Raw genomic sequence first — 12,360 nt, forward strand, 5'->3', positions numbered from 1 at the left:
TGTACGTGTAATAATTTTTTCTTTCGACTTTGTGATCACTAAATGTAAAAATTGGATTTCTTTTTCTTGAATGTTAAATGTAAAATTAATTCCCCATTGGTTTTCGTTAAGTGGCTTGCAGAAGGACGTTGCAGAGGTAATATCCCCCTTCCAGATAATAAAAAGGTCGTCTATAAATCTTCTAAAGAATGCAATGTGCGTGGTCATGTTGCCAGATATGTAACTCTTTGAACATGCCCATGAATATATTGGCATAGCTTGGCCAGTGGCGGATTAAGTAGACCATGGGCCCTGGGCTGTTACCCAAACTTGGGCCCCCCTTCCTCACCGCCGCCCTGCCGCGCCGTAACTATTTTTAACACTACTTTTTTGGGCAAGCATTAACAGTGTTACGATTTCCTTTGTCACACTATGCAGGGACACAACCTCCTGACAAGGGGAATTGTCTATCAGTCCTGGACTGCAGAAATACTTTTTGTGAAATACAAGGATTTCCTATAATAAACATGTCAGGAGATGTGACAGATTCTCTATAAATCTAGTGACTCACAGGTGACGAGGTCTCAGATTCTAGTAGTTTTTTTCCTCTTTTCTTCTCCATCCGGTCCAGCGCTCATGACGACTTCTCCCGGCCTTGACTCATTTCTGCAGAATTTGCCACTCAGACGTCTCCTCACTTTTCCAACATTTCCACACCTATAAACGAAAATAAAGTTATCATGGTGCCACATACTGTGCCCCTAAATATAATAGCACCAAACACTGCGCACCTGAATATAATAATACCACACACTGTAAAACGCCACATACACACAGCCCCCTGTACATAGTGCCACACAGAGCCCCTGTAGATATTACACACCCCCATAGATATCGCCATACACAGCCCCCTCTATATATCACACATCCCCCCGTAGAGAGCGTTACACACAGCCCCCTATAGATTGTGCCATACAGCCCCCCTGTAGAGAGCGCCACACAGCCCTCCCCCTCTTGTAAATAGCACCAAAAAGCCCCCCCTATAAAGAGCGCCACACACATACCACTGTGTATAGCACTACACAGCCCCCCTTGTATATAGTGCCACACAGTGCTCCCCCTTGTATATAGTGCCACACAGCGCTCCCCCTTGTATATAGTGCCACATGGTTGTGTACACATTTAAAAACGTTATATTATAATAAATATATATATATATATATATATATATATATATATTAGTATGTGTGTGTATCAGTGTGATTGATTGATTTTATTAAAAAATATTTTTACTTTTTGAGATACAGGTGTTTTGTATCTGACAGGATCAGTGACACGCAGGATCCACCTCAAATCTATCACATCTAAGATTATAATTTAGCGCAGGGCCCGTTTCACTGATCCCGTCAGTCCTGCTGACCTGACGGATACAGGATACAAAGCAGCTGTATCTCAAAAAGTGAAAATATTTTTTAATAAAACGTAATTACAAAGTTGCACCAAACACACATTTTTATTAAAAAAAAAAAAACCGACGTGATTTTTGCAACGTTTTTCCGTAGACAATGCAGGTTTCTTTTTTTATCGTTTTTATACACACCTTTTTTGCAGCTTTAGAATTTTTATTCATAAAGTTTGAAAATAATAGTAAAAAAATAAGCTTTTTTACGTTTCAGCTATTTTTTTTTGGGTAATATAGGTTTACCCTAAAATAGACCTTTTATTTGTAATCGTCTTTTTTTACCGTAAATTTTTATATATTGCATGTCTATATTAGGGTAATTGGGTCAGCGCTAGCGTTACAACAATGATTGGCGGGGGGAACGTTTTTTTTGGGGTGGGTATTTTATGTGTATTTATTATTTAATTTTTTTTTGCACTTTACTTTACAATTTTTTTATTACTATGGTCTGATCCCCAAAGGTCAAAAAAGACCTTTGGGGAACGTTATATATACTTTTTCTTTCTTTTACACCATGTTTTTCCACTGTAACTGGGGTTGCACAGCAGCCCCAGTTACAGGGGAAATCAGCCCTCTCATAGTGACGATTGTCACTAATAGGGCTCTGCTGGGTCTAGTTAGACCCAGCAACAGTCTGCCACTAACGGCACCCGGCCATCATGTGACCAGTCACATGATCACCGGGAGGAATAGAGACAGCGCCGCTGCTGCTGTCTCTATTCCTGTACACAGCGCACATTCAGCGCTGTGTACAAGTGATCAGAGAAAACAGAAGCAGTGAAAGCTGCTTCTATCTTCTCCTCAGGGTCCCCGGCAGTCACTGACAGCCGGAGACCCGACATTCAGCTGCCCGATCGCGCAGGCAGCAAGTTAAAACCCAAGCCGTAGAAAGTCTATGGCTCGGGTTTTAACGACCCGTTCCTGACCGCTGGCCGTAAAAATACAGCCGGCGGTCGGGAATCAGTTGGGCAGGAGGTTAAGCCAACTAACCTCAGCACCGGTGACCGCCCGCCCGGCTCTTCTCTTGCTGCTTTGGAGTAACAGAACAGCCGTCTGTCGCTGTTCTGTTACTCAATGGCGGCGGCCCGCACTTGTCAGGGAGGCGTGTCCTACCCCTTTCCCGGCCAATTCTCTGCTCCTCCTCCTCATCTTCGGCAGTTAGCAGCGCTAGCGCGCTGAATATATTTATAAGATGATGTGCGGTTCGGGCTGCCATGGGCCCCCTGGAAGCCACGGGCCCCCGGGCGGCCGCCCGAACCGCCCATATGATAATCCACCACTGAGCTTGGCGCTACTCTGGTACCCATTGCCATACCCCTAGTTTGATGGTAAATGCCACCATCAAAAGTAAAAATATTATTTTTTAAAATAAACTCCATACCATCAATTAAAAACTCATTTTGGAGCGGTAATAGATCTGGGTTTAATTTGATTTTCAGATTTTTTTAGACCAATTTCATGTTCAATGTTACTATATAAGGAATTAACATCTAAAGTGATGAAAAATAGATTGTCTGTAACAGTGATTAGGTTGAGCTCCTTTATTAATTGCGTGGAGTCCTTCAAATAGCTGGGGAGTTCTATAACATATTTTTGGAAGAGTATGTCCAAGTAATGGGACAAATGGCAGGTTAGTGATTGAATCCCTGAAATAATGGGCCTGCCTGGTGTTTTTTTTTATATCTTTGTGTATTTTCTGCAGGTGATAAAAAAATGGCATATTAACATTGGTGGGAATGAAATAGTTTTTTTCTTTTTTATTTAAAATTTTTTTATTAGAAAAAGCCTGATTAATCAGGAGCTTCAATTTTTCTATGATTGTGAAGAGTGGATTGTGGGTTAATTTAACATAATAGTTTGTGTCTGATAGGATTTTAGTTGCCTCAGAATGGTAGTCTGCAGTATTTTGTCTGCTGATCTAATGACAATATTATTATTCTTTTTTAGATTTTTTAAAGCAGATTTTTCGTTTGGGGTTAGGTTATTTTTCCCAACGGATTTGTCGGAGTCAAGGCTTTCTAGGTCGGTGTAGACTAAATGATAAAAGGTATTAACGAAATTGCCTTGATTACCTAGAGGATAAAATTTGGATGGGGGTTTTAAATCTGTATGTATAAATGTATCAATTTGAATTGTTTCTGAGGAAATATCTTTGTTTAGAGGGGTAATTTAGCTAAAAGGTATATTTTTCGTAGCTAGGATTTCAAAATGCCTATGTAGTGTAAGCTTTCTGGTAAATTTGTGTAAATCCACAAAAAAGCTCGAACCCATTGCTATTAGTGGTAGGGCAAAAAGATAGTCCTTTATTGAGAAGTGATGTTTCTGCACTTCTCAAAATATGATCCGATATGTTAAATATAGAAGTGTATTCTAAAATTGGGGTTTGTAGTTTGGTTTTTATTTTTTTATTTTTGCCTCCCCTAGTTCCTCTGAAGCATTTTTTCTTTTTTCGGGTGGAAGAAGTGGGTAATGGTCAATGGTTGAGGGTTCTTGACCTCTAAAAAAGGGGGACATTGTGAGGTAAATGGTGGAGACACTTCCATACAAATATTAGAAGAAAGACCTAAGGTTAAAAAAGGAATAGACATATTGGTGCCTGCTTTAGTGTTATCTATGGTGGTACCTATTACATTATCTGGGAAATATAACGGATCAGATCGGGAATTATTTATCTGATTGGAGTCAGACATTATTGCTGAATTTAGGTTAGAGGGGGTGATCGATTTATTGTTCGGTTTATTTAACTGGTTCCCGACCGCTGGCTGTATATTTACGGCCTGCGGTCAGGGTCCTTAAAACCCGAGCCATAGACTTTTTACGGCTCGGGTTTTAACTTGCTGCCCGCGCGATCGGGCAGCTGAATGTCGGGTCTCCGGCTGTCAGTGACTGCCGGGGACCCTGAGGAGAGGATAGAAGCAGCTTTCACTGCTTCTGTCTTCTCCGATGTGTTTTTACACAGCGTTCAATGAACGCTGTGTATAGGAATAGAGACAGCAGCAGCGGCGCTGTCTCTATTCCTCCCGGTGATCATGTGACAGGTCACATGATCGCCGGGTCCCGTTAGTGACAGACTGCTGCTGGGTCTTACAAGACCCAGCACAGCCCTATTAGTGACAATCGTCACTATGAGAGGGCTGATTTCCCCTGTAACTGGGGCTGCTGTGCAGCTCCAGTTACAGTGGAAAAGATGGTGTAAAAGAAAGAAAAAATATATATAAAGTTCCCCAAAGGTCTTTTTTGACCTTTGGGGGACAGACCATAGTAATAAAAAAATAATAAAGTAAAGTGCAAAAAAAAATAAAATAATAAATACACATAAAATACCCACCTTAAAAAAAACATGTTCCCCCCGCCAATCATTGTTGTAACGCTAGCGCTGACCCAATTACCCTAATATAGACATGTAATATATTAAAATTTACGGTAGACAATGACGATCACAAATAAAAGGTCTATTTTAGGTTAAAACTATGTTATTACCCCAAAATAATAGCTGAAACGTAAAAAAGCTTATTTTTTTACTATTATTTTCAAACTTTATGAATAAAAATTCTAAAATCGCAAAAAAGGTGTGTATAAAAACGATAAAAAATGAAACCTGCATTGCCTACGGAAAAAACGTCGCAAAAATCTCGTCGTTAGCCCAACAAATAAAAACGTTATAGCCATTTAACTAACACGTGCTAAAAATGGCTAAACGGTGTCTGGTCCTGAAGGCGCAAAATAGCCCGGTCCTGAACTGGTTAACATAGGGGAAATTGATGGTGAGTTATGGATAGTGAATAGAGAAAAATCTAAAAGATTCTCTGTAGGGGATATTGGGTGATTTTCACTGAGATCAGGTGTATTGGGAGGATACCGATTGGGATTACTCTCTAATGGTTTATTGGTCAAAGAAATATCACTAGGTACTAGGACCTGTCAATTTGACCCAGAAGTTGTTCTCAAGTTAACTCCTCTTCTGTGATATATAGCAAAGGTTTTTCCCAACTACAAACACTCGTACACTGCCTGAGGAAGAGATCTGTTCAATCTCAAAACTTTTTGTTGTATATGTACATGAAATAAAGTCTGTTTTTACTCACCCGTTCTCCGATTGAGTAAAAAAATCATATAAGGTTGCGCCAGAGGGAAAATCCATTTTTTATCCATTTCTTTTTCCAATAGACAGTGAATAGACAATCCACAGGATGTCTATTCACAATCTCTGCACTTCGTTACTGTTTCTATGGTAGTTACAGCAGAGGAAGCGTAATCTCGTTGTAACCTGTCATCTACAGCGTAATCTCGTGAGATTACGCTTCCTCAGCTGTAACTACCATAGAAACAGTAACAAAGTGCAGAGATTGTGAATAGACATCCCGTGGACTGTCTATTCACTGTCTAAACACTTCAGTATCATTAATGTGTTAGTATAAGACAGCACATAAGGATCTAGCAGGATCCCTATGCACTGAGTAAATGAATGGAGAGGAGTGCATGACGCTGATTGGTCAGCGTCATACACTCCCCTGTACAACGCCCACTTGGCCTAAAGTAAAAGCACGCCCACTTGGGCATTAAGCAACTCATTAGCATAAATCTAAAATCGCTAATAAAGTGGTGAAAACATATTGTTTTTTATTAAATAAAAAGCACTGCTGTCAACTAGATTATAGCGCCCATCTCCTTATGTAGGAGATAGGGCACTTATAATGTGGTGACAGAGCTTCTTTAAATGAATGTTTTTTGGTCACCTTAGCTCCCCAAAAAAATGGATTAAAAAGTGATCACAATGTTGCTTGTACCCCAAAATGGTACCATTAAATGCTACAGCTCGCCCCACAATAAATAAGCCATTACACTTCTTAATCGACTGAAAAAAAAAATGTTATGGCTATTAGAATATGGCAATACAAAACTATTTTTTTTTTCAGTTTCCCAGTACATTATATGGCACAATAATTGTGCCACGAAAAACTAAAACTTGTCCCAAAAAAAATAATCCCTCATACGGATATCTCGAGGAAAAAATTAAAAAGTTATGGCTTTTAGAAGGTGGGGAAGAAAAAACGAAAATTGGCCATGTTATTAAGGGGTTAAAAGCATCTGTAAAAAAGAATATCATCTAGATTCATTAAGGGTTTATTGTATGGTCATTTCAGTTCTGTATTGTACATTTTAAGTTGAAGAATAGAAATGTGAATAATTGGTGGACATTATTATACTGTATATCCTTTATATATTTTCGAAAGTTTGTTTGAAGCCCGATTTTTCATTGGTTTAAAATGGATCACATCATCTGTAAGCCATGACAACCAATCCGATCGCTGCTTTGATTTTTAATACCTGCTTTGGAAATTACGAAAGCTTACCTGATTGGCTGCTGGTAGGGATGTAACAACCAGAGTGATGTCACACTGCTGCTGCTGCTATCATAATCTGCCTCACAGTACATTATTCAGAGACCAGACACACATCTAATACACCGTCTGCTGCCACCAGACTCCACATCCAGGAGAGGGCGCACAATATTCCTCACAAGACCGTACTCCATCTCCTGCTACAAAGAGAAGCCATCTCTGCTGTGTTTTCCTGGGAAATGATCAGAACAACTTCCTACATGTAACATGGGAGACATCACAGTCCTTCTACTATACTGGATAAAGGTTAGTATATATAGGCAGATTGTGTATTTTTGTATATTTGCCATCAACCCCGTTTTGTGGGAGACAGTCCAGCAAGCCGGGTTAGGAAAGGTGGTGTTTATGCAAATTTGTGTTTTCAGGCAGAAAGGGGGCGAGTCATCAATGCTTTGCTACTATGGATTTGGATTGATTGGTAATGATAAATAGTACGGGGGAGGGGTATGAGTGATATTTTAACCTATTTGTTCATCCACACACTAACGCTCTGTGCAGTAACGGGACGTCTCTGTAATGGAAATGTCTCCAGATTTATTATGGACACAATCCATTATAACGTTAATTTTTATATCCATGTTACAGACTATTCTTTTGGTTATTGATATAAATTAGACTTTCAATGTTAGTGTTTACTGAAAATTACAATGTTATATATGACTCATAATGAGAGCCACTGTAGTTTATATGAGAAGAATGTGTTGTGCTGGTTATTATGGTGATAGCAGCCATCTTGGGGCTGATGTCAGAAGAATGCATTGTGCTGGTTGCTATGGTGATACCAGCCATCTTGTGCCTTATATGAGAACAATGTGTTGTGCTGGTTGCAATGGCAGACATCTTGGAACTTATGGGAGAAGATTCAACCTCATTTAACACAACTGTCTCTTAGAAAAACTGGATTTGTTGACCATAGCAACCAATCACAGAGCAGCTTTCATACTTCCAGCACAGTGGGAAAAAAAAATGAAAACTGAGCTTTGATTGGTTGCTATGGGCCATAGGATATGTTTTTCTATTAAACAGTTTTGATAAATGCGGCTTAATGTGCTGTGCTGGTTACTATGGTGACGGCAGACATTTTGTTACAGTCAAAGGCAGTTGGTGTGAGCAGCCTGATACTGGATAGAACTATATAAAGTTTGTTTGCTTGAAGCCTGATCAGGGAATAGCTATTTTTTATTGGACATTGAACAAAGTTTGCCACCTGTTGCGATTTTTGATTGGATTAAAAATCGCTTTTACTGAAAGTCACTTTTACTGAAATGTACTTTTCACTGCCATTCACTTTTGAATTTGCATTGAAGTACACACTTGCCTGATCGTGATTTTTGATTGGTTGAAAAGCTAACCAATAGTGATTTTTGATTGGTTGAAAAACAAACCAACACGATTTTTGATTGGTTGTAAAACAAACCAGCACGATTTTTGATTGGTTGTAAAACAAACCAGTAGCGATTTTTGATTGGAATGGACATTTCACAAAGTTTGCCTCCTTTTGCAGCCTTTGAATGGTTTAAAAGTCACTTTGATTGGTTGAAAAACAAACCAATAGCGATTTGTGATTGCATTGGACATCGAACAAAGTTTGCCTCCTTTTACCACTTTTGATTGGTTCAAAAGTCACTTTTACTGAAATCTACTTTTCACTGACCATGGCTCCCAAAAGAAAAACTCCTGAACAAAGAGAAGGTCGACACTTGGCTCAAATAATACGTCGAGCAGCAGAAACGCCAGAAATGACCAGTGCTCGGCTTGAAAATCAAAGGTTGCGACAAGCGACCACAAGAGCTGAAGAAACACCTCAAGCGACTGATCGTCGGGTTCGAGCACAAGGCGCAAGAAATATTGTTTCTCGATGAACATCTTGGGATTGCATGAACGAAGCTGCTATGCAATACGACTCAACAATTGAATATGATCTGGATGACTTGGTCAATATTGGAAACATGGACATGACCTGTGAATATTGTGAAGTCCAGAAGTGGAAGTCAGAGCCACCTGGGATGTGCTGCTCTGCTGGCAAAGTTCAACTACCCCCACTTACTGCACCACCAGAACCACTCAAGTCACTGATGACTTTAAACACTCCCAAAACCAAGCACTTTCTGGGAAATTTGAGGCACTACAAAACTTGCTTTCAGATGACATTATTCGAGAGAGAGGCGTCATGCCCACCTTCAAAATTCAGGGACAAGTTTGCCATCAACTTGGATCGCTCCTGCCATTGCCCAATGAACCACCAAAGTTTCTGCAGATTTATTTCATGGGCGATGAAAAGCTTCAAGTTCAGCAATGACAGAGCAACATCCCTGGAACTCGGGCCGACATTTTGCTGGAACTGCAGCAGATGCTTCACGAACATCACTGTTATGTCGAGATATTCAAGAGCTCTTTGGAAATGATGACTTTGGATAACTACAAAGTGGTCATCAAGGCTGACCGAAGGCCAACAGGAGAGCATGAGCGGCGATACAACGCACCAACAGTCAATGAAGTTGCTGTCGTCATCGTTGGGGAATTTGAAAAACAGGATGTTTTGCTGCAGAAGCATGATAATCAACTGCAGAGAGTTTCTGAAACCCATCGATCATATGATGTACTTCTGTACCCACTGATCTTTTGGCAAGGCAAAGACGGATATGATATTTAAATCTTCCAAACAAATCCAAGTACCGGAAATGTTACCTGCGGGAAAATTTTTTCGTGCATATACGCAATCGAATTATGATCAGTTTTTAGTTGATATGTATGACAAAATTTAAACGGAGTGACTTCGCTTCATCCGTTTCAATCAGAAGGCACTTCACGCTGAAAGCTATATCCACCTTAGAGATGCTGTTGTCAACTGTGGAAACACGAGCAATGTTGTCAGATGGTTATCTTGCCTTCCAGCTTCACAGGGAGCCCTCGACATATGCATGAATACACTGAAGACTCCATGACATATGTGCAAAAATACGGAAGGCCTGACCTGTTTATTACTTTTACATGCAACCAAACATGGAAAGAAATTCGCCTAGAGCTCTTGTGAGAACAATAGGCGACTGATAGACGCAATCTGGTAGCCCGAGTCTTTTGACAAAAGGTTATCAAGTTCATGAATGTCCTCACGAAGGGCAAGGTATTTGGAGAAACTCAATGCTTCATGTGCACAATCGAATGGCAAAAACGAGGTTTGCCTCACGCATATATACTGATCTGGCTGAAGGAAAAGATCCGACCAAATCAGATCGATTCTGTCATTAGTGCAGAGATCCCAAATGCACAAGAAGATCAAAAGCTATTCGACATCATCATGAAGAACATGGTCCATGGACCATGTGGAAGACTGCATCCAAGCTCTCCATGCATGAAAGTTGGCTTCTGTACAAAGAGTTTCCCAAGACAGCTGATCCATGAAACTCAGTCTGGAGATGATGGTTATCCACTTTATCGCAGAACAAAAGTGGGAGAAGGCGGGTTCACTGCATTGATGAAGATGAAGATTAGCAATAGTTACCAGGACATTGAGGTCAACAACAGATGGATTGTACCCTACTCGCCATTTCTTTCCAAGACCTTTCAATCTCACATCAATGTTGAATATTGCAACTCCGTTTAGGCGATCAAGTACATCTGCAAATATGTCGACATCGGATCAAGCAGCTTTTGGCTTGGAAAGACAAGGAAGAACAACTGATGAAATCACTTGCCAAGAAAGGCAAGAAAGAACAATTGATGAAATCGATCGCTTCCAAACTGGACGTTACATCAGTAGCAACGAGGCTGCATGGCGAATTTTGGACTTTCCAATTCACGACCGCTATCCGATGGTAGTTCATCTCAACGTCCACTTGGAAAATGGACAGACTCTACTTCACCAAGGAAACTGCTGCTGTAAAGGATCTGCCAGACACAGCTTCTGTGTCGACGCCCGTGGGTAATCAGTCTGCACCTGCTCCTAAGTCTGAGAGAGTGACACGATCTTCTACCAGTCAGGCTGGGAGGCTGAGGAGTGGGAGAGCCTATCACAGCCTGGCCAGACGGAGCTAGCTCCCGCCCTCTGTCTATTTATACCTGCATTTCCTGCTCCTCCTTTGCCTGTGATTCTTTTCTGTTTCCTGGCTCTGCTGCTCCTGCTATGATTATTGACCTTAATTCATTTTTGACCATGGCTTTACTGACTACGCTCCTGCTCTGCGATTTGTACCTCGTGCACTCCTGGTTTGACTTGGCTCGTTCACTACTCTTGTTGCTCACTGTGTTGTCGTGGGAAACTGCCCCATTTCCCTTAGCTTCTGTGTACCCTTGTCTGTTTGTCTGTCGTGCACTTATTGAGCGTAGGGACCGTCGCCCAGTTGTACGCCGTCGCCTAGGATGGGCCGTTGCAAGTAGGCAGGGACTGAGTGGCGGGTAGATTAGGGCTCACCTGTCTGTCTCCCTACCCCGTCATTACAGCTGCACTAAAGTTTTGCAGCCCAAATACACCACGCTGACAGCATTCTTCAAGCTTTGCCAACAAGATGACTTTGCAACGACACTCCTATACTGTGATGTATCAAAGTATTATACGTGGAATAAATCTACAAGAGTTTTCAAGCGAAGAGTCCAAGGAACATTAGTTGAAGGTCATGTTGGAATCAAGTCAAGTGATGCTCTTGGCAGAGTCTACACAGTGCACCCAAACAACCACGAGTGCTTCTTCCTCCGGTTGCTTCTTCACACAGTAGCTGGCCCGACATCATTTGTTAGCCTCAAGACTGTTGGCGACCATGTTTGTACAACCTATCGGCAAGCATGTCATGAAAGGGGACTACTTGAGAGTGATTCTCATTGGGACAAGACTTTAGAGGAAGCAGCAACCTGCCAATTACAAGCAAGCGTACAAAACCTATTTGCTGTCATACCAACGACGTGTGGACCATCCAAGCCACTTGAACTGTGGGAAAAGTACAAAGAGCACCTCTCGGATTATGTTCTTCTGCAAGCATGACGGCAAAACTCAGGACTTCAATTGGACAGCTGTACTCCGCAAATGTTCAACATGTCATTGATCCTACTTGAAGAAAAGACCCTCATGATGGTTGGAAAGAGACTTGAGCAACTGGGACTTCCCGCGATGGAAAGGAACAACGACAAAAGTCTTGGACGGGAATTGCTTCAAAAAACAAGGTATGAACCTCTTTTGGTTGCTGACCAAACAACGGCGTACAATCAGATCTTGGACATGGTGAAAACCACCGGTGGTATTGTCTTCTTTGATGCTCCTGGCGGAACAGGAAAGACGTTTGTCATAAACCTGTTGTTGGCAAAGATCCGACAACAATCCAGGATTGCTCTGGCTGTTGCTTCCTCAGGCATTGCGGCAACATTGCTTGATGGTGGCAGAACTGCACATTCAGCGTTCAAATTACCGCTCAACTTGACTCGAGATGCGTCTCCTTTTTGTAACATCAGCAAAGGTGCTGGTGTGGCAAATGTCCTGCAAGAATGTTTGATGAATGTCTGAGATGAATGCACGATGGCACACAAGTT

At 41.3% G+C, this 12,360-nt stretch overlaps 1 pseudogene; it reads left to right on the plus strand.

Moving 5' to 3' along the window:
- Positions 1-9,718: 9,718 nt before the first annotated feature.
- Positions 9,719-11,818, plus strand: LOC142741875 (uncharacterized; annotated as a pseudogene).
- The last annotated feature ends 542 nt before the right edge of the window (positions 11,819-12,360 follow it).

Source organism: Rhinoderma darwinii, chromosome 2, assembly GCF_050947455.1.
Source record: "Rhinoderma darwinii isolate aRhiDar2 chromosome 2, aRhiDar2.hap1, whole genome shotgun sequence".
In the NCBI taxonomy this organism is placed as follows: domain Eukaryota; kingdom Metazoa; phylum Chordata; class Amphibia; order Anura; family Rhinodermatidae; genus Rhinoderma; species Rhinoderma darwinii.